Source organism: Oryctolagus cuniculus, chromosome 1 (assembly GCF_051225735.1).
Source record: "Oryctolagus cuniculus isolate XC-2025 breed Fujian yellow rabbit chromosome 1, ASM5122573v1, whole genome shotgun sequence".
NCBI classification, from domain to species: domain Eukaryota; kingdom Metazoa; phylum Chordata; class Mammalia; order Lagomorpha; family Leporidae; genus Oryctolagus; species Oryctolagus cuniculus.
The window spans coordinates 175,273,824-175,296,648 of record NC_142867.1 but is presented as its reverse complement, the minus strand read 5'-3'; positions in this window follow the sequence as shown (position 1 = coordinate 175,296,648).

Below are 22,825 nucleotides of genomic sequence, written 5' to 3'. Positions count from 1 at the left end.
ATCTTATATTCAAGCATTTTGCTTTCTGAAAATAATTTAGTAATATGTTTATTTATTATATTTGAAAATCACATTGGTACACAATTATACTGGAAAGACACAAAGAGATCTTCTATCTCTTGGTTCATTCCCCAAATGCCTACAACTGGGCTGGGCTGGACAGAAGCAGCCAGGAGTCAGTAATTAAATCAAGTTACCCAAGCACTTGCTCCATTACTTACTGTCTTATAGGACACATGTTAACTGGAAATTGGAATCAGAAAAGAGACAGGACTCAAAGCCAGGTATTCCCATATTGGATGTAGGCATCCCCAACAACATCTTAACTATTTTACAAATGCCTTCACCTCTTTTTAAGTAAAGAAATATGAACTATTTTATTATACTCTGTAGTCATCCTACTGTATAATAAAAGTTCTTATCCCATTCTCTTAATCTCTCAACCAGTGTCTGCTAATTAACCTTTCCCCAACTCTCTCTTCCATCTTCCCTGCCCCGTCACTGATAATTATAATTATACAATTTTTTAAAAGATTTATTTATTTATTTATTTTGAAAATTAGAGTTACAGACAAAGAGAGGGAGAGGCTTTAAGAGTGAAAGAGATCTTCTATTTGCTAGTTCACTCCCCGGATGAGCACATAGGCCAGCACTGGACCAGGCTGAAGCCAGGAGCCAGGGCCTTCGTCCAGGTCTTCCACATGGGTGATAGGGCCCAAACGCATAGGCCATCTTCCACTGTTTTTTTCCAGGCCATTATCAGGGAACTGGATCAGAAATGGAGCAGCCAGGACACAAACTGGTGCCCATTTGGAATGCTGGCATTGCAAGTGGCAGCTCTACTCACTTTGTCACAACGCTGGAAACTACTGTTCTACTCTTAACTTCTGTAACATCACTCCCCGACCCCCTTTATTAGCTCCATATGTTAATGAGAAATAATCAAGAAATTGTAACAACCTGTGTACATCCAAGGGAGAATGAATAAAGTACATGTGTACATATACACAATAGATATGGAATGTTGTCATAATAAAGGGTGAAATCTTGCCGTGTGTAAGGACGCAGATAAAACTGGAAGTCATCATGGTAACTGAAATAAACAAGCATAGAAATACAAGAATCAGATGTGTAGTCAATTCTTTAGATTTGGAAAAAATAAAGGGCAGAGAAACAAATTAAATTAGAGAAGTGAACCAACTTGTGAATTATCCAATCCTGGCAAAAAGCAGACTAGACTATAGGTTTTACCTAATTCCATTGTGGTTATTTTTCTTACTTTGAAAGAAGAAAAAAACACTGTAGTATCATCCAAACTCTTAGAAGGACTAACTCATGGAAATTTACTCATTAGGGAAATAAATTTTAGGTGATAAATGATACAGTAAAAGGAAGAAAACTAGGAGATAAAGGTTACATGTTGTATGTTAGCAACTTGTGCTCTATTATTTACAATATTGTCTCACATTTAATAATCACAGTAATGCTGTATTCCTTTTATGGGTGAGGAATTGATGCTCAAGGATGATATATGAATTGACTTTGCTTTCTTTCTACTGTCAGCTGCTTCAAGAAAACAAGGAAGTCAGTACCCTGTTCCATATGTGTGCTTTTGCCAGTTCTGGCTCTACATTATTTGAGTTTCCACATTCTGTCTTCATTTCTCAGATGATTAACTATTGTTCATGGATAAGATTAATTATCACAGGCTTTCCCAGGAATCATGAAGATGTGTCTGTATAGTCACACAAAGAGCTACAGTAAAACACACCATATGACAAGTATTATATCAGTGGTATAACAAAGTAGCTTATGACTTCATCAAAGGGATGTCTCCAGGATAATGTAACCTGAGGAAGCATCAACAGAGACATCCCATTGATCTGAGTCTTGAGTGACTGATCATAAAAAGGCACACCATTCTAAATGAACTATGTGAAGTTTGAAAAGCATTTCCAAACTTGGTTAAAGCAAAATGCTTTAGATGAAAAGTGATAAAGAAGAATGTGATGGACCAGTTCGGATCCATATCCTGAAAGTCTTGTTGTTCACTCACGCAATCTGGATTTCAATTAATAGCTAAATGAGATCATGCTGGAGATTTTTATTTCCCTGACAACACTAACAATGAATAGATATTCAGAAGACCTGTATGTCATTGACATATAGCATGAATATGAAAAAAGAAGATGCTAAGGAGGTCAGTGAGAAGGCTATTAAAATAAAGATGTGAGCAACTGTAAATGGGGTTGATGTATATCCTCTCTATAATATCAAATACTATCGTAGTTTTTGAAGGCAGGATGATGCTTCTTTCTTTATGTTACCAATCACACTTTCTCTCAATTCTACAAACACACAATTTGCTCTATGACATTTCTGAGTGACAGGTTATTTTCTAGATTTCTTGTTTAAACTAGTACATCATGCTCTCCTGATCTGACCTCTAATCCCACAGTCAATAGAGCACGAGACAGTGACATGTTTCTTTGACTCTTCAATCAATAAGCAGGTGGCTTAGGAAAGATTAATAATGATGATCACCATCCTGTGTAAGTCTGACATTGTCATTTGGACATATGAGAAGATAGATGATTAGATCACAGACACATTCAAAATAGTGAAATGAGACCTCATGAAAATAATGAAAGAGACATTTTTATTAGGCTTAAAGACATATTTCTTGCTATATAAAACAACTTCTGAGCTATGAATGCAACTACACTTTCATTTTTCCCTTTATCTACCTATCAGAACAAACAAAATAAAACAAATGTAATATATTCCAGACAAATAATAATGTATGTTAATGTACAAATAATAATGTATGATAATGTTCAAATAGTTGATTTGTGATTGTTGTTTTAATATATTATAAACTTACAGAAAATTAATTCTAAATATTTTACAATGATCAAATAACAGAGGCCAAACATATTTTTGTAAAAACTTCTCTAATTATTAACTATTTAGAAACTAATTTATCAGCCATATCACAAAAACAAGAGTAAAGCTGCCATATGTGCTAATTTTAGATGTGTGTGAGGTGAGGTACTTTTAATCAATATATATGAGAGAGTGTAATAAAATATTATCTTTGACAACTCTACATAGACATCTAGGTCTTTGAGGATGCATTTCAGAGTATTGGGGGCCAAGGGAAGTAAATGTCTTTCTGGGGTCAACTGCTGAGTTGGTAGTTTTCTAGGCTTGTAGGAAAGATCCCATTTGCTGCAGGAGATAGTTTAGGGTGGCAATGTAGATGCATAGGGAAGCAGCATTTCTCAATATTTTGTTGAAAGAATATTAAGGTCTGAGTCTACTTAGAAGCTTCCAATGGAGGAATTCCTAAAATCTTAGCTCAGATCCATTAAATTAGAATATTGGGTAGCTGAACTATAAATCTGCATTTTAAAAAGTGACCTTTATGTAACTGAATATGTGAACAAAATTATCATTTAAAGAAATTTTAATAATCTGTGTTCCACATTTTAAATTTTCTTCAAAAATTTAATAAGTTTAAATAATAAAATGATTTTATCTCTGAAGTATTGTTCATATTGACATATTAGACAAAATAGCAAATCATTCTTGTAAATATATCTATGCTCTAAATAACTTGTGATTTGATGCTCATTATCATCATTTAAATAATAGATATAGTAATGTAAATTATTGCATTGTTTTTCAGAATTGTATTTGTAACCCACTTGAACTGCACAAAATTATATCCCATTGTAATAGTTTTTTAAAAACTTTATTATGGATCAATCCAAATAAACCTAAAAGAGATAATACTGCCTTTAATCCATTCCCCATCCAACTCAAAAAGATCCCAGGGTCTTGGACAATGTACACCTTAGGGATGATCTACTCAACAATGATTAGGGTTCTTTTTTGTTCTATCCTAATCAAGACTCTGACATGATTCTGGAGGGCATTGAGATCAGTATCACATACTGAGAAGGAATCTCTTGCCAGTTCTGTGAGCCAGTTATAAGTCATATTCGACTTATTTATACCACAGAGATGTGAATGTGTTTTTAAAAACAAGTCATTATGTTGTGCGCTAATTTTTAATTTAATCATATATTGAAATTTTTTAATGTTTTTAAGGATTTTACTCAGTGAGAGAAATGCACTGGAGAGTGAGGGCTTTATTTAGGGGAGGAAGAAAAGTCTAGAAGCTAAGGTGAGTCCAAACCAAGCAGAGAGCAGGCCAGGAGCAAGCCACGTGCAGCAAGCATGCAGGCATGAAATCAGAGAGCGGGTGGCCCAAAGGTCCAGGTGCGAGGCAACAGGGCAACAAACACAACTAGGGCAATAGGGGCAACAAAAAGCAGGGCCCACCATGCTCCAGGTCTTTTACCCACTTCCAAAGGGGAGTGGTTACATAGCCTGATTGGCAGGTGGGCATACAGGTGGGAGCAGGTAAGGGCGTGAGATCACATGGGCATGGTGAATGTGTGGTCTTCTAGTTCACAAATCTAACTGATGTGATCCTATCTGCATGCCTGCATCATTCCCCCCTCAGAGATTACAGCCCTTAATCCTAAGGGATGTTCAAAGGTGTAGAATCATCAAATCTCTATAGCTGCTTCCTTTTTATAAGGGGTGTAGCACAGACCCTGCCTGTCCTGGGTCTGGAAATCTTTGTCTATCTCATCTAACAAATTTAGTTTATGAGCTGGAATAGTCTTGATCAAGAAGACATTTATTTCCACGTTTTCAAAGTGTGTTTTACGAAACATTAATAACATGAAAATCAATTTTGAAGCTCATGACAAATAGGTTTTTAATATAAAATCATTTAGATAATATTAGAATAAATCTTAGGTTTCAATGATAAGTAGGTTTTATGAAGTCTGTGTTTTTGTGAAGAAACAATGTTAAAAGTATTTCACAATATGGGGCTCAGCCATATTGAAACAACTGATAGATCTATTATCTTTTCTTAAACAATTCCAGAAATAAAATACCAACAATATATAATATCTTTACTTAAATACCCTCAGAAATATAAAATTCACTCGTTTCTTAAAAGCCAACTGAAGCTTGAACTGATTCTAAATGAATATGAGAGCATTCTGAGTGGAAAAATACCTTCCTATCACTTCTATGCAATTGTTTATTGCCCTCATAAAAATTATACAAGGTATGTAACCCTTGTTTTTCATATTAGTTTTTTATTCATTTGAAAAGCTATATTTTGGATAACTGTCTTTTGCAAACCCATAAATAGCACAAAAATATTTCTCCAGTATTCCAGACTCTTTTTTTCCTTAAATATTTATTTCTTTTATTTGAAAATCAGAGTTACACAGAAAGAGAAGGAGAGGCAGAGAGAGGGAAAGAGGTCTTCCATCCTCTGGTTGACTCCCCAATTGGCCGCAACGGCTGTGCTGATCCGAAGCCGGAGCCAGCAGCTTCTTCTGGATCTCCCACGTGGGTGCAAGGGCCCCAGATTTGGGCCATCTTCCACTGCTTTCACAGGCCACAGCAGAGAGCTGGGTTGGAAGTGGAACAGCAGGTACTCAAGCCGGCACCAATAAGGTATGCGGACATTGCAGGTGGCGGCTTTACCTGCTACGCCACAGTGCCGGCCCTCCAGACTCTCTTGCTTTTTCTAGATTCTATAAATATGGAACTGTAGGAAAAGGTGAAATGACTTACAAACTAAGGACTTTGTGAGAGCTACAAAAACTTCTGTAATTGTAGATGCCTATACAGTACTATAATGTGAGCCATTATCAAATTATTGTAGTTATTAATCAATCCTGACATTTGGAGAAGAAACACATACTCTCTGGAAAATAGTGTGAATTCAGCAACTTGTAGAAATTATATTTGTCAACATTTTCATTTGCTGTCAAGTCAGGCATTTGATCCTTAGAGTTTGCAGCTTAGAGTTCCTTTAATGAATATACTGTATATACCTGAAGGCTGACTAAAAAGAGAAGCTGGAGCAAATAGAGAATTACCATACAAAACCAGACTGTCAGTTCCAATTTAGATCCTTCTACGTCCGTTACTCAAGGTTAAGCATGTGTACCTCAGAGGCACTGCTTGAGGCAAGCAATTCCAGAAGTGGTAAGTAGTGTGGTCACTCCATTTCCCAAATATCTTTCTTTTGCCTGCTGAAGGGTCGTGGCCCACTTTCCACAGCCAAGTTTATCTCGGTGGTAAGACATCAATACAATTTAGTGTCATAGGCAATTTATAATGGATCAGTTGAAAGTTGGCTTAATAGAGCAGAAGTTTTGACATTATTATGAAACATCTACATCATAAAAAGTTATGAAAAATCCTGACTGTAGGCCTAAAATAATTTGACATTTCACTCTGTTGTCTCGAAGAGGCCAAATTATAGATTTTCTTTTTTATGTTGAAGGGTTGATTCACTTCTCATTAATTAAATGTCCAGAGTATTTGGAATTAAGCTGTCAGGTTTTATAAATGAAGCAAAAGACATTTTAATTTCTCATTGTGAGTATCTCAGAATTTAAATTACACCTCTAGGAGAAGAAGAGCTTACAGTGGCGCTTTACTTGGATATAAAGGCAGAAAGGAGAGAAGAATGCATTTGTATTACTTTAAGGTAAATAATAATGAAGTGAGTCCTGGCAGCAACAGCTCTGAGCTAGAGTAGTGCAGTAAACCTATATTTTGAACCTGATCAGATGACACTGAATGGAGAATATGGGATTATCCGTTGAAAGTTTTTGCATTGTAGATTTGTTAATTCACTCAGAACAGAGTATATCTTCACAAATTATTTATGAAACTGAGACTTCTCATGGTGAAATACTACAGATGTACAAAAATTGCATTCCCAAATTGAATCCATTGTAAAATTTTAATAAATACCCAATATATAAAAAATAATCTACTGAGCACAAAGCACAAAGAAATAAAAATACATTGTTACCTGGGAGTATTTTACAAATTGATGTAATAAATATAATGTATTCAACCTTCTATACATTAATATATTTAATTCAGTACAAATAAATACAACATAAAAAAGAAATATTTTATGTTTTCCCACGACAGAAAGAAAACTACATGAAAGTGAGAACATTTTCTGTGCCTGTTTTTTTCACCATTGTTATCTCTAGTACTTCTGATACTGTGAGATATATAGTTGAAGTTCAAGACTATTTGATTATATATCCATTTTCAAGAAAAAATTGGGGCCAGTGCTGTGACGTAGTGGGTAAAGTCACTGCCTGCACTGCCAGCATCCCATGTGGGCACCAGTTCAAGTCCCGGCTGCTCCACTTCCAATCCAGCTCTCTAGTGTGGCCTGGGAAAGCAGTAAAAGATAGCTTATTAGTTGGGTCCCTATCCCCACGTGGGAGACCTGGAGGACACTCTTGGCTCCTGGCTTCAGATCAGCCCAGCTCCAGCCGTTGCAGCCAACTGGGGAGTGAACCAACAGATGGAAGACCTCTGTCTCTCTCTTTCTCTCTCTTTCTCTGCCTCTCTCTTTATCTGCAACTCTACATTTCAAATAAAATAAATAAAACTTTTAAAAACAAGGAAAAAATTAAAAATCTATTTCAATTATAAAAGACCATCTGGTGACTGAGTAAAAACATTTTCACTCTTTTTAGGCACTGTTCTAGATAATTTATATAAGCTAAACTACTTGACCCTCACAGCAATCCAGTAAAATGGAAATATTGACATTTATGAAAGTCAATAATTAGTAAACTGGCGAATGAAAATTGAAACTTAGAGACTTCTGAATTTGGAGTTCTAATATCTAAATGCTACACAATATTGTGTCAATTTCTGCAAATGAAAGAAGGAGTGGCTGGTTAATAAGGCCAAACCGGTCATGTGGAAATTGACCATAAATGGCACAAGTGCTAGGTCAAATAACAACACAGTTTTAGACATTTTTGGGCACCCTCCAAGCTGTTTTACAAATGGTTACACTATTGTACATTTTGAGCAGCAAATTATAAGAGTTCCAACTTTTCTACCTCTTTGCCAACACATTTTGCTCAGTGACATAAGCCTGGTGCAAAATCTTACATGTTGGATGAATCCATGCAAATCAAATGTCCAGAATATGAGATAAGATCGATCAGCTGTTACCAGGGAATGGGGGAACAGGGCATTGAGAAATGACTAACTATTAAAAGATAGGAGGTTTCTCTGTGGTGAGTAAAATGTTCAGGAAATAGATGGGGTGATGGCTGAACATCCTTGAGAATATAATAAAAAAAAATTAAGTGTATACTTACTTTCTTACTTGTTTATTTAATAAATATTTATTTATTTGAAAGTCAGAGTTACAGGGAGAGAGGGACACACATACATATCTCCCGGTCACTTCCCAGATGGCCACAATGGCTGGGGCTGGGCCAGGCTGAAGCCAGGAGCCAGGAGCTACATCTGGGTCTTCCATTTGAGTGACAGATACTCAAATACTTTGGCCATTTTCTGCTGGTTTTCCAAGTGCATTGACAGGGAGCTGGATCAGAAGTGGATCAGCCAGAACATCAGTAGGCACCCATGCAGAATGCTGGCATTTCAGGTGGCAGCTTTACCTACTATGTCATAATGCTGGTCCCTGAGACATACAATTTAAAAGAAAGACTATTCAGTGAATTATATGAGAATTATGTCTTCACAAAGGCAATAAATGACTACAGATTATCAAATAATTGAAATAATTAATTCTTCATATACACCTTATTAGAAATTTCTAATTATATGTTCTGATTTTAATTTCCACAAAGTCTAATACTTTTGTACTTTTATTTCCACTGATGTATTCTTGATGTTGAAGGAATGAATAAATGGTTTATTGGTATGATAGTATGATACACTTTTTTTTTTTTTTTTGGACAGGCAGAGTTAGACCATGAGAAAGAGATACAGAAAGAAAGGTCTTCCTTCTGTTGGTTCACCCCTCAAATGGCTGCTATGGCCGGCGCTGTGTTGATCCAAATCCAGGAGCCAGGTGCTTTCTCCTGGTCTCCCATGTGGGTGCAGGAGCCAAGCACTTGGGCCATCCTCCACTGCCTTCCCCGGGGCCACAGCAGAGAGCTGGACTAGAAGAGGAGCAACTGGGACAGAACTGGTGCCCCAACTGGGACTAGAACCCGGAGTGCCAACGCCACAGGTGGAAGATTAGCCAAGTGAGCCGCGGCACCGGCCCACATTTCTTTTTTGAATTAAGAAATGTATTTATTTAATATTTTGAAATGTTCATGTTATTGTTTTATTTTATCAATTTATTTGGGGGTACTTTTGCTTCTATCTGAAATTAAACTGGATCTTTAAATTTAAACCTGTATTATACTCTCAACAAAAGAATTAAGCTCAAAGATGGATAGTAGGATCATATTCATTCAAACATCTATACTAAATATTGTTCTTTGCAGCTGATTCAACTAAGATGATGTGTTAAGGTGGGCCCTCACCCAATATGACTATGGTGTTAACAAAAGGGGAAAGTTGCACATCGGGATAAACATGGACATCAGCAATGCGACAAGAATTTGCAGGAAGCATTCAGGGTGAAGGACATACGGAACTAAGAGCACTAAAAACTTCAACCAGAAACAGAAGCTGGGAAATACATGGGACATATTCTCCCTCACGGCCATCAGAAGACACCAATCCTGCTGAACCTTCAAAGCACTCTTCTTGCTTGCAGAACTGTGAGCCAATGCACTTTTCTTATTTTAAGCAACCCTCCATAGTTATATTTTTACAGCAGCCCTCACAAACCTATTGTTACAGCCGGCACCATGGCTCACTAGGGTAATCCTCTGCCTTGCGGCGCCGGCACACCGGGTTCTAGTCCCGGTCGGGGCACCGGATTCTGTCCCAGTTGCCCCTCTTCCAGGCCAGCTCTCTGCTGTGGCCAGGGAGTGCAGTGGAGGATGGCCCAAGTACTTGAGCCCTGCACCCCATGGGAGACCAGGATAAGTACCTGGCTCTTGCCATCGGATCAGCGCGGTGCGCTGGCGGCACCGCGCTGGCCATGGCGGCCATTGGAGGTGAACCAACGGCAAAAGGAAGACCTTTCTCTCTGTCTCTCTCTCACTGTCCACTCTGCCTGTCAAAAAAAAAAAAAAAAAAAAAAAAAAAAAAAAGACAAACCTATTGTTACTGGGCCAAAGGCATCGGAAACATTCGAGTCTTGCCAAAGTAATAACTCTTTCTCAGAGTTTGAGAAGAACACACTAAGGTAAAGCCATAATTTGTAAAAGTATCTGCTTTTTATTAACAAATGCTGGATTCAAAGCTTAGGATGTGATGCAGTAAGACAAAGTGGATCACAAGAACAAATAATTTAATCCAGAGTATAAAGAAATCAAGGAAGATAACAGTGCATATATTTTCCCTTGAACTCTTTAACTGTTCAATTTTTCAAAAGATGACAAATATTGTAGAAGACCCCAAGTCAAGCCCCATGCTTTGTAGAAAAGAGAGATGTTGATGAAGGTGAGGATGTGGGATATTTGCACATACATTTGAAAGTCTAGCTTCCTGAAAGAAATTATGTCCTCTGGGATTTAGATTGTTTGGGATAGCAGGAGAGATGCAGACCATGAAATGTCATTGACTCAATAAACCTGAAGAGAACAGAGAAATAAACTTTTACTGACTTGTCACTGGGAGAAGTGTAAGGGAGAAATGTATCTGTTCAGAGAGGAACGGTACTTTCTGTTATCTAAAGGCCATCACCATGTAAAGTAAAATATTTATAGCTATTCTTAGAAAGTATGGTTTCAGTTATGCTCAACAAATCTCTTTGTTATCTTTATACAGCTCCGACTTTAAAAAATGAATTCATGTGCTGTTACATGCAGCCATTTGAACTGAATTGATACAATCCACCTAGTGAATCAGAGACCTAATACATAGATAAGGAAACTGGATTTTGATGATGGTTATGATAGATAGATATACCCATAATATTTTTGAAGATATGTCCATGTTTAAGGCAGTGTGTTGAAGGGATTAAGAAATTCTTTCTGTGTAAAACAACAAAGAATTGCAGAGTTGTATTTTCTTTCAAAAATCTTCAAAGTCTCACACTTTGGCAGCATGCCCCTCTCACTCTTGTCTTCCTTAATCAAAATTAATATTTATTAGGAGATGCTACACTATATAATATTTATTTTCAAACCCATGCTAAGGCTGTTAAAAGTGAAAAGGATACTATTTAGGCAAAGAAATATCAGATGTATCCAGATATTTTATTTGATACTAGATTTAATACCAGTATTTTAACATTCCCTCTTTATCAAAAGGTTTACAAGATAAGAAATTACTTTCCTGTCAACAGGGTTTCAGTTAGAACTAGCTAATGAGAAGAACTTGTATGAGATTGAAATAAGAACAAGAAAACTTAGCAAGTTTTGGTTGGTGGATGCTTTACAGTGGGTATATATAAGTTTTATATGCCAGATGTGGGGCTTTTCTAACGCTGTTCAAAACTTTTCCTGCTCTCATCTTTGGTACCTTCTGTGAGAATTTTGCACCGTCCAATTTCCTGAAAAACAAATGTAAGCTTCCTCTCCTTTGGTCTCCCAGACCTTCTAAACATAATTTAAGCTTCAATACTTCATTTAAAATGCATTGAATGACTCATGCATAAATGAGAAACCTTAAATGAGACAGAAGCAAACCAAACTAATACAATAGTGTCAGGGAGCCAATCACTTGAGCCATCAGCAGCTGTCGCCTAGTATGCACATTAGCAGGAAACTGGAATGAGGAGCAGAGACTCCAAGGGCAATGTCAAAATATCAACACTGAAATAAAAGTTACTTGTCACATCGCTAAACATACTGATGTAAAAGAAACAAAGGAAAAGTAGGACCACAGAGAAAGATTTGTGGGAATTTCAAATAATGGTGGTTCCTATTACAGCTTTAAAAATAGTTGTCATAGTATGCAAAAAGAGATAAATGACAAAATTGAGAAGATACATGTGTGAATATGCACTTCTAACATGTTCCTGAGTGTTGCTGGTGCTTCTTGTCTGAACCTCACTCTTTGAGAACTGTTGCATTTGAAGTTGTTGCTAGTTTGTAGATTTCTTTCTTACTGTAGAGAATGTCATCACTTTGCTGCCAGAGGAGAGTTCTGTGTTCCCATCTTCCATCCTTCCCATGCTTCAAGCCATGTCACTCACACCATGTCACTTCCTCAGATAATATTACTCACACATGGAGAGAAGCAGAGTTACACAGCAAATTTTGTCCCTTAAGAGCATCCCTGACAGTTAAAGAGAAAGTAATATATTCAATAGAATTCAAAGGAACGTGTATTCAAAGGAATGCACTCTGTATTCAATGACAGGTAAAGGTAAAGAAATGTAAGTAGAGCTCTTTGAGGTAGCAACAAAGTCTTTGGTAAAATTTACATGCCAAACCTTCCTCTAATATCATGCTGATAAAGAAATTTCACTTGAAATTTTACACTAGCTCAATTCTTTTTACTTTGCCATCTTGTTTCTTTTCTCTGTCCCATTTCTCTCTGGATAACATCGTTGACAAATAAAGTATATATGCACCTGAAAAATCCAGAGTATGTACCAACTGTTCTATGATTTGTATTTTCCCCTCTTAACATTGTTCCTATCATCGTTTATGTCCGATACATTTTTGATTTGATATTGGACATTGTTTGACAAAAAACTATTCTGCCCAAGATAGCATCCACTAACTACATGTGTCTATTTAAAATTAATATAGAATTCAAAAACTAGTAAGTAAAAAACACTATTCCTCAAGAATATAGATAAAGTCTATAAACCATAATCAAATCTCAAAATGTCATTCATATATATTACAGACTTTTTGTACTCTGTATATTAGTTACTACAAATCTGGAGATGAATTTTGTGTTTTTGAGACTGGAGGATTAGGCTTGTGATTACAAACTAAATTGAAAGCATGTCACTGTAAAAAATAAAAGAAAAATAAGAATAGAAGGAGAGAGGATGGGAGTAAAGGAGGATAGGATAGAAGTTATCATTAAGCTCTTTGCTGGGGACTGTCTGGGTGCTGTCTCAACCATCTCTTGAAATAGGGACATTTTGCTGCAGCCCTTGGAAGGTCAAGCGTGATGGTTATTTTGAGGAGAGAGAGAGGCACATCACACCTGCATTCCTTGAAAGGCCAAGGATGCTGGGAACAGTCCTCCCATGCCTTAGCTTGTGGGAAGGCTCAAGCCACAGAGGCAAGTATAACCGGCAAGGGTCTGTTTATCACCCAAGATGTTCCTCTCTTCCTTGTGTCATATCACCTAAGACAAACAAGCAAGGATCTGTTCCTCCCTCCTCCTCCTCATGAGGGATCCCCTGATGCATACTGTCACATAGGTGGAATTGTGCTAATGTGAACGAATATACACTTGCTTATGTGGCAAACCTAGATGTTATCTGGAGGGAATAATAACAACCTGGAGAGGCAAAGGGAATTTCCCTCTCCACTCACAGAGAGGCTCTCCCACCTCTCCCCTCCCCCCACTGCATTTTCCATAATCTCTTGTCTATTTCTTTATTCATTGTTCTCTCCACTCTTCACCCTGGAAAAATTGCTCAGCTCTTAAAGCTGTATATATGAAATACATGAAATTGGTTCCCTTTATAAAAATAAAAATAAATAAAAAGAAGCGCTTGGCCAGAAAGTCCTTTTCTCTGCTGTATTTCTTAGTGAAAGTCTAGCTACTTCGGACATCACTTATTAGTGGCAGTTTCCTGCCCTTTCATCCTCTACTGTCCACAGAGGAAGTTGGAAAAAAATGGCTGAGAGAAGCCATTCATATTGGGCCTGGAAACTTTCTTCTAGATGGAAGAGTTGCTGGAGGAATTCCCATCTGTCAAGATAACGAAGTTGTACTGTGAAGATCAGTTGGAGGCAGAGAAAGATTGCTGGCCTCCCCACTGTTAGTTATGCTCACAAATTCCATGCACTGTGCTTTTGGGGCAGATGCTGGTTTCCGGTATGGCCACTGTTTAGTTCTTCTGTGCAGAAGATGTGTAGTTAGTTACATTTTGAGACACATAAAGCTTTTCTAATAAGCACAATAATAAAAATAAAATAATATAATGAATTTAATATAAATTAAAATAAAGAGAATTAAAACTAAGTCCCAAATTATAGTGTCTACCTTTCAAGTGTTCAATAGAAACATATGAGGGTTATGAGTTTGGACAGCATAGCTTCCACAATAATGGGAAGTTCTGTTGGAAAGTATTGTTCCAGAGGCTTTAGCTGATATTATCTTCCCACAATGAGAGTTTCAATGGAGCTTGATCACATTATTTCATTTAGGGATAGGAATAGTTAGGTATTGCATTTAATTTTCTCAAGGTATATTTGTTTTGATTGTTCTTGTTCCTGATATGTGTCCCATATGATATCTCCAATAACAGCCTGTTGATCTCTTAACTCTAAACTTTGTTTCCCCAGCACAAAGGATTGTGGTGTGTTCTTGGTGTCATTGTTTTGGAACACTGATCAAGTTCTCATACTCAATGTAAGAAAACAGCCAAAGTTCTTTGTGGGTATGTGGGGGTTGTGGGGAGAACAAGATAGATTTTGCCTCATTTCTCTGCAGTTGGAATTTTCATCCCTTTTTTCCAGGATCTTGTCTTGTCTTTTTAACTTTGACGTTGCATGACTGAACTTGAACTTTCTCTCCCTTGTCTCATGAATTTACCAAAGATTTGTGGGTTCAAGAGTTCTGTTTGATTGCTCAATTCACCCTGAAGAATAGGTGCTAGGAGCAGGTGTTTAGCTTAGTGGTTAAGTTGTTCACATTCCAAATCAGAGTGCCTGCGCTCAGCTCCTAGCTGTAAATCCTGACTTTACCTTCTTGCCATTACAGACGCTGGGAGGAAACAGAAAGAGCTGAAGTAAGTGGACCCAGGGAAGACATGTATTGTGTTCCCAGTTCCTGGTTTTGGCCCTGACACAGCTCTTGCCATTACATGCTGTTGGGGAGTAAACTAGCACACGCAACCTCATTGTCTCTGTGTGTCTCTTCCTTTCTGTCTTTCTCTGTGTCAAATAAATAAAAATTCAAAAAGAATAGGTGAAAAATTGTAGGAAGAAAGCTTCAGAAAAGCTTCAATCACTTCACTGAGGGCTGGTGCTGTGGCGTGGCGGGTAAAGCTGCTACCTGCAGTACCATCACCCTCTGTGGGCAGTCCCAGCAGCTCCACTTCTGATCCAGCTCTCTGCTGTGGCCTGGGAAAGCAATGGAAGGTGGCCCAAGTGCTTGGGCCCCTACACCCATGTGGGAGACCTAGAAGAAGCTCCTGGCTCCTGGCTTCAGATCAGCCCAGTTCTGGGGCTGTTGAGGCCATCTGGGGAGTGAAACAGTGGATGGAAGACCTTTCTCTCTCTTTCTCTCTACCTTTTCCTCTCTGTAACTCTGTATTACAAACAAATAATAAATCTTAAAAAAATCACTTTGTTTTTCTTCTTTCTTGTATCTTGTATTTTTTAAAAAAAGATTTATTTATTTGAAAATCAGAGATACATATGTAGATAGATAGATAGATAGACAGACAGACAGAGAGAGAAAGAGAGAGAGTGGGAGAGAGATAGAGCTTCCATCTGCTGATTCACTCCCAGATGGCCACAATGACCAGGGCTGGATCAGGCCAAAACCAGGAGCCACGGACTCTATCTTGGTCTCCCACATGGGTGCAGGAGCCCGAGCACTTGGGACATCTTCCACTGCTTTTCCCAGGCTTTTAGCAGAGGTGCATCAGAAGTGGAGCAGCCTGGACAAAAACCCACATCCATATGGGATATTGGCATCACAGGCATAGGCTTTAACAGCTATGTCACAATGCAGGCCTCTTTTACCTTGTACTTTCGATCCCTGGGTTCCTTCTATACCATTATAGGCTTTTATTTGGTAGCTTAACTAGGATAAATCTATACTTATATCCACCCTGCACCCTCATTCTTATTTTGATTCTCAAATATGTAGCTGATTATTGTTAATCAGTTACGAGATTTTTACAAGATCATTTCAACCCTATTTATCTCTCCTTTCTGAATCTCTACCCAGATTAGATCACATTATCACCATGTTATTTTATGTTTTGTATTTACTAAATACATTTTGTATATTTTCTTCCAGATCATTATTATTTCTTCATCTGGTGCTATTCTCTGTTAAACCCATTTATTTGGTAGATTTTCATACTTCAGTTGTCTACTAAATTTATATGTGTTGTCTTTTATCTACTCGAATATGTTCATTGTTTGGACTTTTTCTAGCAGTGCTTAATAATATATTCCATTATATAAAGTCTTGTTTCCTTCTTTGAATATTGGCTAAAGCAGTGCCAATTACCATATATAAAATTTGTAGAAATAATTTAAGGTATAGGGTTAATTTATATCCCTCTAAGATTGATTTTTATTTGTTTTTTGTGAAATGTCAGGGCATTGGCAACCAGACATTTTTATTGTTAATAGGACTTTGAATTATTATTATTTTTTTTTGCAGAGCTGTTGCTCTTGAATGTGCTATTTCTAATTACTGTTATCTTTAGAATTTATTAGCATTTTGTGGTCCCAAGACAAAGCATAGGAAGTTTAAAGTTTCTTCTAATTGCCAGCTCCTAGACTTCATTTCTTTCTTTCTTTTTTTGTTTTCCATGCTATCAACTTTCTCCTCTGGAATTGCCAGATACTTCCAAAGGAAAAGTAGCTAAAAATATCAACATTACTTCTTTTTGATTGCTAATTATTTAGAATATGGTTCGATTAATTCTTCTATGCCTTGTTAGATCTTGTTACTGTCTTTGAATATCCTACTGTTACTTTTAGATGCAATAAGGTAAGAAAGGAAAATTAAATACAAATGTATTGGGAAGGAAAAACAAAACTGTTTTTGTTCACAGATGACACAATCATTTATATGGAAAAATCAAAAGAATCAACAAATCCTTAGAATTACTGACACATACCTATTAGAATGACCCAAATCCAAAATACTGACAACAGTAAATGCTGGCAAAGATGTTGAGAAACAGAAATTCTCATTCATTACTGGTGAGAATGCACAGCTACTTTGGAAGATATTGTGGTATTTTCCTACAAAACAAAACACACTTATATCATATGAACAAGCAAAGTATTTACCCAAAGAAATTGAATAACTATCCACACAAAAACCTGCACATGTCTGTTTATATTCATAATTATAGAGAAACAACTAAGATGCTTTTCAGCAGGTGGATAAATAAATCAGTTGCAGTATATCCAAATAATGGAACTATTAATACTGCTAAAATATGTTAAACTCGAGGCAGGTGTTTGGTCTAGCAGTTAAGATGCTAGTTAAATTGACCACAACATATATTGGAGTGAGTTGATTCAATACCCATTTCCAACTCCTCACTTCATCTTCCTGTGAAAGTGGGTGCTGAGTAGCAGTGGTGTAGCTCAGGTAGATGGGTTCCTATCACCCTAGCAGAAAACCTGGATTGAGTTCCCAGTCCCCTAATTCTGACCAGTCTATCCCTGATCATTTCACACTTGCTCTCTCTTTCAAATAAAATATTAAAATATTTTAATAATATGTTATAGTATATACACAAAACAACCTTTAGCATTCACATTAATCAAGGTTTCATATAGAATAACATAATAGATACCTACTTAAATATCAAATATACTTTAGAGGAAAGGGGCTTAAAGATAGTCATAAACATTTGGAGGTAATTGTCAGAATTTTAAAATGCATAGTTTATATTTATTCCTCTAAAATAAGTTATTAATGTGATATCCTAATTATTCATAATTTCGATATTAATAATCCTATAGGCTCTTGCCACTTATTCAGAGAAGAATTCTAAATACTGCCTCAAATAGACCAGACAACATGGTAAGTTTTTAAGCTTTTTATTCAGTGAGAGAAATGCGTAAGAAAGTAAGAACTTTATTTAGGTGAGAAAGAGAGATCTAGAAGCTAAGTTGGGTCCATACCAGGCAGAGAGTAGGCCAGGAGTGAGCCACGTGGAGCCAGCGTATGGTTATGAACAGCCACAGGTAGCTAGCGCGGCAGCAAAGCAAAGGCAGACAGTGATTTTTGGGTGATCCTTGGCTTTTATATACTTTCCAAAGGGGAGTGTTTACATAGCCTGCTGGGCAAGTGGGCATTCAGGTGAGATCAGGTCGGGGCATGAGATCACACAGGGACTGTGGTGGAGGACGTGGTCTCCAGCTTACAAATCTAATCAATTTTATGCTATCTGCCTGCCTATATAAAATGGACTAAAAAAAATCTGAAACATGTAGATGGATATGGTATACACTGTCTCTACTGTTGAGGCACAGTGTTTTTCTTTTTTCTTACTATTTGTTGAATTCTTTTCTTAGTGGAGTGTTCAGCTTATGATTATAAAATAAATTGAAAGTATGTAAAAATTAGAAGAAAGAATAATAAAGGAAGGAAAAGGGAGGCTAGGAAGGTAGACAGGAAGGATAATAGGATGGGAGCTATCACCATGCTCCTAAATCTGTATATAAGATATACATGAAATTTGTTCACCTTATAAAAATAAAAATTACACAAAAGAAAATATATTTTTCTCAAAATGCATTTTAAATTTAAAAGTATATATGGCTAAAATCTGCACTTGTTAATGAAAAGTATCCATGGTCTTGTATATGTCAAATCTATGTTAATGGAAACATTTATATAAGTATATATTGTTAAGAGTCAGTATCATTTCTCTGTTGCTTACTGTGGAGCCTGGAATTTATAGAAATAATGGTGAACATCTCTGAACATCAGAGCTACATTTTAATTGCTGTTTTCTGGATGTTGTTACTTATATATGCATGGATTTTTGAACACTTCTTTTTTGCCATTCTTGTTCCAATACAATTCGTTTTTATTGTTTTTACATTCTTGTTTCACAACCTTACCTGCTTCCTTGGTTTGCCTATGAATATTTCAACTTTCTTTCACCTCCACTAAATTTAATTCTGCAAAAACATAGTTACTCAGTAATTGTTGGGGGACATAGAAAAAACAGTCTTTAACATGATTTTTTTTTCTTCCTTAGGAAACTAGCAATTAGTTAAAGCAACACATTTCCCAACAAAATGTCACTTGATTGGAGAATTCAAAAATATAAAATTATTTTTATTCATTATATTGAAGAATCCCTTCTGTTTCACTTTTCAGTGTTAGTGATTAAGTGTGATATCAATATAAGTATGTATTTTTTTCTTTTGAGTAATCTACATACTTTTATAATCTTGCTATTTAACCCCAACACTTTTGAAATTTTATGTGGATGTGTCTCTGAAGAAATTTATTTTTATTAATTAATTGTGATATTCAGAAAGTTACAGGTCCTCTTAGAAATGAAGTAACTTCTATGGGGACTGGGTCAAAAGCAGTTGTAGGAAGGAATTAATTCCTGCTTTTGTGTTGGTGGTTTTGATTATAATTATGAATCAATTACTGATTATAAACAGTCTACTTATTTACCGCCATGAATATGAAGGATGCTTTCCTCATTGCCATTCCATAACTTCTCCATGGTCTGACATAAGATACTTACCATGATATTTCATTGTCTTTGTTTTAGATAGAATCCTAACTTTCTGTCTTTTAAAACAGAAGGTCAACATAGCCACTTGTAAACATGATTTCACCACTTTCTATTACCCATATCCACCAAGTGTATTTCTTCTATATTGCAAAACTCACAAAATTTGTACTCTGGTAAGTATAATCAAATCTTCCAGGATATGTTTATAGGTTGATACCAATTTTCAAAGCCAACATTATGGCTGCAAATGTTATTTACTCTAGAAATGAGGTAGTGAGCTTGGGCTTGTTTGGGCTTGGATTTGTACTCCTATGTCATTATAATTCAGTTTCCCCAAAGAGAAAGACATCTAATAAAAACTTGAAAAGAGAGCATAACAGAGAAGAAATCTTGAACAGCATTATTAGATTTAAATTTTATTATGTTGTTAATCTCTCATTAAGATTATCTTTCATCTTCACCATACTGTAAGAGATATTTAGGTTTCCTTTTGAAATTATTATATTTAGAGTCCTCATTTTGGTACTGATTTGGACTGACTTCTTTTGAGGCCTGTTATATAACTTATATATATTTACCAATAATGCTTCTATTTGAGGTTTTAGTTATTGTTTTGGATATAAGCATATATATACATATAATCATGTTCAGAGCATATGTATAACTTTTAATTTTTAGAAAGTGACACTTCCTTTACTTTAGTGTTTACTAAATTATGCAAATGATTCCCAATGCACTGAGTGGAAGCCTTCTCCATTTATTTGATTTTTTTTTCTTTATTATTTGAGCCTGGTTGAAAAACTAATTGCAAAGACTTTTTTTCCTAATCATGAAAAATAATATGATTCATACTTATACACTTGCTGTAAGCAATTATTAACTAGAAATATACATGAATCTAGCTCTCTTCAGTGGGGGAAGCAAGAGGTAAGTTAAGAAGATGCCATGGCAGGCAAATTTGCTTTTCATAAAGCACAATATCCATACTTTCTGTAATATTTTTGGGCAATATAATGAAAGTTTTTGTCAAAATGCTGAACTCCTGGGGTGGGCACTGTGATGTAGCAGGTAAAGCCACTGCCTGTGATGTGAGCATCCCATGTTGGTGCCAGTTAGTGTCCTGGATGCTTCACTACTGATCCAGCTCATTGTTAATGGCCTGGGAAAAGCAGAGGAAGATGGCCCAACTGCCTGTTCCCCTGTACCTATATGGGAGAACTGGATGAAGTTCCTGGTTCCTGATTTCCCTCTGCACTACCCTGATTGTTGTGGCCATCTGGGGAGTGAACCAGCAGATGAAAGGTCTCTCTTTGTCTCTCCCTTTCTCTCTATGTAACTCTCACTTCAAATAAATAAATAAATCTCATTAAAAATGTTGAATTCTTAATTGTTTTAGGCTACTTTAGGGAGACCTCCAAAAGAATCCTTTTGTTTGTTTTTTAAGAATTTATTTATTTGAAAGAGTTACGGAGAAAGGTAGAGCCAGAAAGAGAGAGGTCTTCCATTCCAATGGTTCACTCTCCAAATGATTGCAAAGGCCAAAGCTGAGCTGATTTGAATCCAGGAGCCAGGAGCTTCTAGAACTGGGTCTCCTACCTGGGTGCAGGGACCCAAGGACTTGGGCCATCTTCTACTGCTTTCCCAGGCCATAGCAAAGAGCTGGATCAGAAGTGGAGCAACCGGGACTCGAACCCAATATGGGATGCCGGCACTGCAAAGAGCGGCTTTACCCACTAGGCCACAATGTGGGCCCCCAGGGAGATCCTTTCAAGCAACAAGTGCATCATAAATGTGGATACTTTGAAAATTATTCAATCATCCAAACACAAATAATACTCAAATTCTCAAATAGACACTGTAAGACAATTATGTTCATAATTAAGTATAGCATTTATTCTTAGTTTTCAAGTCCAACAATGCATTGATTTAATCATTATTTAAAGACATAGGACATAAAACTTTGAACTTTTATGTTTGTGTCCAAAATTAAATATTATTACTATTACTTAATAGGAACTTTGAGCCTGATTTTCTAAAGCCAATCTAGTACAGTATTTTGATAACCCTTTACAATTGTCTAACTTTTAATATAAGTTATGTATATTTTTCCCAATTTTATTCAAATGGCTACCAAATGCTTTGGTTTTTTAATATAATATTCATATTGACATTTTAGTTGGTTTTATCCTTTATGTCAATTAGTTTATAAAATTTTTGGACAAGATCTATATGATCTAGTTAAATATAATCTTTCAATTTGTTATGTTTTGTTTTTAGTGGTAGGGTTTAATGCTATCAAAGACAAAAAGCAAATAAATAGGGTGGATGATTTTATTCAGGCTATTGAATACAGAGAGAATCTCTTACCTGGAGATAAGATTATGTTTGTTCAGTGGAACCCACTTTATATATTTATGGGGAAGAGTTGAAAGTTATAGTTGAGGATATTTTGCAGTGGGGATTGTTTTTCTAATCAAGAAGGATCTAAGTCAGGCAGCAAATAAATGTTTATCTTTGTCTAGCTGGTTTTGGAAGAACAAACTATAGGCAACTATTTATGAGATAAATAAATGAGAATTTGGAGACTCTTTACGTGGCCTTGTCATTGATAAACAAAAGGGTTATATGAAAATTTTATCTAAGGCTTAAGGGGAAAGGTATTATTTTCAGTTTGGAGTTTCTCAAAAAAAAACCAAGAGATAGAAATTTCAATGATTGTTGGTTTCCAAGAGGAAGGGACTCAGGTAAAGTTGAACGTTGTCAATGCCAGCTATTGAATATCAACTTGGAAACAATCTTAGACCTCTTAAATCAGGTGAAACAGGGTCTGAAACCTACTGTTTTGTAGTCTCTTATTGGTGATTCCTACCAAGTCAGCTAGGCCATCTTTGGAGAGGTGAAAATAGAAATTAGTTGATTTAGAATCTTAGAGATCAGACATCTTCACTCACTGTTAGGCAAAAGTTTGAGAAGTGATGGATAAGGCATCCTACAAGAAGAAAGACTTTAATGCAAATGTAAACTGATGATATAAATGGCTTTTAAAGTAAGGACAAAGGGTTAAATTAAGCGCATATCTAGCCCACCAGTTTCCAGTAAGTTAGTAGATGAAAATATCTTGATTTTAGGCTGGCACTGTGGCTCAATAGGCTAATCCCCCGCCTGCGGTGTCGGCACCCTGGGTTCTAGTCCCGGTTGGGGCGCTGGATTCTGTCCTGGTTGCTTCTCTTCCAGTCCAGCTCTCTGCTG